Source organism: Mustela erminea, chromosome 4 (assembly GCF_009829155.1).
Source record: "Mustela erminea isolate mMusErm1 chromosome 4, mMusErm1.Pri, whole genome shotgun sequence".
NCBI classification, from domain to species: Eukaryota; Metazoa; Chordata; class Mammalia; order Carnivora; family Mustelidae; genus Mustela; species Mustela erminea.
Window position 1 is genome coordinate 68,323,716 of NC_045617.1, and position 5,803 is coordinate 68,329,518.

Here is a 5,803-nt window from a genome sequence, read left to right on the forward strand (position 1 = left end):
AACTACAAAAAGACTGAGATCATACCAAGCATATTTTCACACCACACACTATGAAACTTGAAGTCAACCAAAAGAAAAAAAAATTGGGAACCCACAAATACATGGAGGTTAAAGAACATTCTACTAAAGAATGAACGGGTTAACCAGGAAATCAAAGAAATAAAGAAATACATGGAAGCAAATGAAAATGAAAACGTAATGGTAGAAAGCCTCTGCAATGCAGCAAAGGCAGTCCTAAGAGGGAAGTATAAGCAATAAAGGAAGTATACCTACCTCAAAAAGCAAGAAGTCTCAAATATACAACCTAAATTTACACCTAAAGGAGCTAGTAAAAGAAAAGCAAATAAAGCCTATAGCCAGCAGAGGAAAGGGAAGTAATAGAGGAAAACTAAATGATAACAAAACAAACAAGCAAAAAACAGTAGAATAGAACAATAAAACTAAGAGCTGCTTCTCAGAAAAAATTAATAAAATTGATAACCTCCAACCAGATTTATCTAAAAGAAAAGAAAAAGGACCCAAATAAATAAATTCACGAATGGAAGAGGAGAGATCACAACTAAGACCACAGAAATATGAACAATTATAATAAGAGTATATTATGAAAAATTATTTGCCAATAAACTGGGCTATCCTGAAGAAATGAACAAATTCCTAGAAACATACAAACTATCTAAACTGAAAGAGGAAGAAATAGAAAATTTGAACAGATCTATAACCAGCAAAGAAATTGGATCAGTAATCAAATATCTCCCAACAAACAAAAGTCTAGGGCCAGATAGCTTCCCAGAGGAATTCTACCAGGCATTTAAAGAAGAGTTAATACCTACTCTTCTCAAACTATCCCAAAAAATAGAAATGGAAACAAATCAAATCCAACAGTACATTTAAAGAATTATTCACCATGATTAAGTGGGATTTATTCCTGGGCTACAGCGGTGGTTCAATATTTACAAATGACTCAACATGATATACCATATAAATAAAAGAAAGGATAAGAACATATGATCCTCTCAATAGATGCAGGAAAAGCATTTGATGAAATATAGAATCCATTCTTGAGGGGCGCCTGGGTGGCTCAGTGGGTTAAGCCGCTGCCTTCGGCTCAGGTCATGATCTTGGGGTCCTGGGATCGAGTCCCGCGTCGGGCTCTCTGCTCAGCAGGGAGCCTGCTTCCCTCCCTCTCTCTCTCTGCCTGCCTCTCCGTCTACTTGTGATTTCTCTCTGTCAAATAAATAAATAAAATCTTTAAAAAAAAAAAAGAATCCATTCTTGATAAAAACACTCAACAAAGTAGGGACAGAGGGAACATAACTCAACTTTATAAAGGGGCATATATGAAAGACCCACAGCTAATACCATCCTCAATAGGGAAAAACGGAGAGCTCTTCCTCAACAATCAAGAACAAGACAGGGAAGTTCTCTCTCACCATTATTATTTAACACAGTACTGGAAGTCCTGGCTTCAGCAATCAGACAACAAAAAGAAATAAAAAGCATCCATATCGGGAAAGAAGAAGTTAAAATTTCACTATCTGCAGATGACATGGTAGTCTATGTAGAAAATCCAAAACACTATCAAAAAATTACTAGAATTGATGATTCACAAATTCCGCAAAGTCACAAGATATAAAATCAATGTACAGAAATCTGTTGCATTTCTATACACCAATAATGAGACAGCAGAAAGAGAAATTGAGGACTTGACCTCATTTACAATTGCCCCCAAAACCTTAAGATACCTATGAATAAGCCTAACCAAAACATTAAAAGTTCTATACTCTGAAAACTGTAGAACAGTTATGAAAGAAATTGAAGAGGACACAAAGAAATGGAAAAAAACTTTCCATGCTCATGGATTGGAAGAACAAATATTGCTAAAATGTCCATACTGCCCCAAACAATCTACACATTTAATGCAATCCCTATCAAAATAGTACCAGCATTTTTCACACAGAATAAACAATCCTAAAATGTGTATGGAACCACAAAAGATCCTGAATAGTCAAAGCAACTTGAAAAAAAAAAAGCAAAACTGGAGGCATCACAATTCTGGACTTCAAACTATATTACAAAGCAGTAGTCCTCAAGACAGTATGGTACTAGTGGAAAAACAGACACACAGATCAGTGGAACAGAATAGAAAACCCAGAAATGGACTCACAACTATATGGTTAACTAATTTTTGACATAGGAAAAAAGAATATCCAATGGAAAAAAGACAGTCTCTTCAACAAATGGTGTTGGGAAAACTGGATGATTACATGCAGAAGAGTGAAAGTAGGTCACAATCTTACACCACACACAAAAATAAACTCAAAATAGATGAAAGACCTAAATGTGAGACCGGAAACCATCAAAATTCCAAAGGAGAACACAGCTAGCAATCTCTTTGACCTTGGCAGCAGCAACTTGTTGCTAGACATGTCTTCAGAGGCAAGGGAAACAAAAGCAAAAATGAACTATTGGGACATCATCAAGATAAAAAGCTTCTGCACAGTGAAGAAAACAATCAACAAAACTAAAAGACAACCTCTGGAATTGGAGAAAATATTTGCAAATGATATATCTGATAAAGGGAAGTATTCAAAGTCTATAAGGAACTTCTCAAACTCAACACGCAAAAAACAAAGAATCCAATTAAGAAACAGGCAGAAGACATGAACAGACATTTTTCCAAAGAAGACATCCAGATAGCTAACAGACACATGAAAAGATGCGCAACATCACTCATCATCAGGGAAATGCAAATCAAAACCATGATAAGATACCACCTCACACCTGTCAGGATGGTTAAAATTAACAACACAGGAAACAACAGATGTTGGTGAGGATGTGGAGAGAGGGGAATTCTCGCACACTGTTGGTGGGAATGCAAACTGGTACAGCTTTTCTGGAAAACAGTATGGAGCTTCCTCAAAAAGCTAAAAATAGAACTACCCTATGACCCAGCAATTGCACTACTAGGTGTTTATCCAACGGATACAAAAATACTGATTTGAAGGGCCACACACACCCTGATGTTGATAGCAGCATTATCACCAATAGCCAAATAATGGAAAGAGACCAAGTGTCCATTAACTGATGAATGGGTAAAGAGGATGTGACTATACACACACACACACACACACACACACTGGAATATTATTCAGCCATCAAAAAATGAAATCTTGCCATTTGCAATGATGTGGATGGGTCTTATGGTAAGAGAAATAAGTCAGTCAGAGAAAGGCAAATAACATGCTTTTACTCATATGTGCAATTTAAGAAACAAAACTGATGAACATAGAGGAAGGGAGTAAAAGAGGGACAAACCATAAGAGACTCTTCACTAGGGAGTACAAACTGAGGGTTGATGGAGGGGAGGTGGGCAGGGGATGGGCTAAATGGGTGATAAGTTTTAAGGAGGGCACTTGTGATGAGCACTAGGTATTACATGTAAGTGATGAATCACTAAATTCTACTCCTGAAACCAATATTACACTGTATGTTAACTGACTAGAATTTAAATAAAAATTTGAAAACAACTACACACATACCTAGACCCATATAAGTGAACTATTGAAACTCAAAGATCAAGAGAAAATCCCCCAAAGCAGCCAAGACAATAAAAAGGTACATAACATTCAAAATTATACTGATTTCTCTTGAGGAATTATAGCCACCAAAAATAGTAGAACCATGTCCTAAAGAAGCTGAAAGATAAGAACTCTGTCTACATATTTCTACATCAAATAAAAAGATCATCCAAGAATGAACTTCCCTAAGGAAATAGCATTTAAACAAAATATTCCACTTTAGCTTGTACAAAAAAAAAAAATGTTTCTATAGTTTCTGTGGAAACTATAGTGTCCATATGACTATGATGATTATATAAAACTTCAATGAATGGATGCTTGTGGTAGGCTAATAATGGCTCCCAGAGATATGTTACCATCCCAATCTCTGGAACTTGTTACCTTATTTGAAAGAAGGGTCCATGCAGATGGGATTAAGTTAAAGATCTTGAGATGAGTAGATCATTTTGGACTTCGGCTCAGTGAAATTGATGTTGAACTTCTGGCCTTCAAGGCTGTTGTTTCAAGGCACCAAGTTTGTGGTAATTTGTTACAGCAATCCCAGAAAACTAATATGATAATATACTCTCCTGTCATATAGATCATGTGAAGGGAAGCTAGGAGGCAGAGAATAGAAGTGGAGAGAAAGGAATATGGATCTCTACCACAATACACTTTATATAAATGAAAAACTGATGGGTGCAAAATAAGAATAGACATTTTATGAAAATATATACAAACAAAAAGATTTGTATTAAATATGCAAGAATGGGGTGTCTGGCTGGCTCACTGGGTAGAGCATGCAACTCTTAGTCTTGGGGTTGTAAGTTTGAGCCCCACACTGGTTGTAGGATTACTGAAAAATAAAATTAAAAAAGCAAGCAAGAATAATTGCTGATGCAGGGGATGGGAGTAAGGATAGAGGGAAATAAATGACAATAGAAATGAAAAATTCAGCTGAAGGACTGGAAAATAAAGTTGGGGGAAATTCCTATAAGATGGACCAAGAGCAGTAAGAGATATAAAGTAGGAGAGAAAAAGAATAACAAATAAGAGGGCCAATCTAGATGACCCAATATCTGTATAAGGAGCAGTCCAGAAAAAGAGACCAATAAAAGGAAATGTAATCGTCAAAGAAATAATTCAAAAAAAATTTCTCTTTGGGGTGCCTGGGTGGCTCAGTGGGTTAAGCCTCTGCCTTCGGCTCAGGTCATGATCTCAGGGTCCTGGGATGGAGCCCTGCATTGGGCTCTCTGCTCAGCAGGGAGCCTGCTTCCTCCTCTCTCTCTCTCTCTCTCTCTCTCTCTCTGGCTGCGTCTCTGCCTACTTGTAATCTCTCTCTGTCAAATAAATAAAATCTTTAAAAAAATTCTCTTTTATGGTTTGATGTTATATTGGAAGGGGAATGTAGAGTAAAATGAGATTGGAGAAGCCAGTGGGTGTTCGATAATAAAGATTCTGGAAAGCCACTTGAAGGAATCTGGGCTAGACCTAATCTTTCTCTTTTGAATGGCTCTAAAGACTTCTTACCTACCCAAGGAATTTCTGCATAAACTGTAAGACCGGAGGTAACATCTCTTCCTCAGGAAGCCATCCCGGGCTCACTTAGCCAAAGTAAAGAGTCCTTCCAATATGTTTCTACATTACAAAACTCATCACATCATAAATTATTAACAGGGGTCTGTTTTACTGCTAGATAGAGGTATGCTACTTGAAGCTGGATGGGGGCTTACTCATCTTTAAATTCACAGTGCCTGAAACAAGGTGGCAACTCAGCAGTCTTTTACATTTTATGTCGGTCCCAAACCAAAACTTCTCCGGCCTCAAACGTTAACTGTTCCCCAATAGCAAATAAGGGGAAGGTAAGTGAAGCCTGTGTGTGTGTGTGTGTGTGTGTGTGTGTGTGTGTGTGTGTGTGTGTTTGTGTGTGTGTGTGTGTGTGTGTGTGTGTGTGTGTGTGTGTGTGTGTTGATGCTGGTAAGGCGGTAGCCTATCTTTTCTGTGTCTACACACGCTTCCTTTGTTACCTCTAGTGGAAACACATTTTACTTATTTTAGGCTACGGGGTTCACCTACCTGGAATGTAGGGAGTCCTCTCCCCATCCCGCCCCACACAGAATGGGAAGCACAGCTTCTCCAAGGGCTGGGGGGGGTATGATGGTAGCCTGTGTCTTTAAATAAACAAAGAGCTGCTCCGCTCCCGACCCGCCCCCGACCCGCCTCCGCCCCGCCTCCGCCCCGCCTCG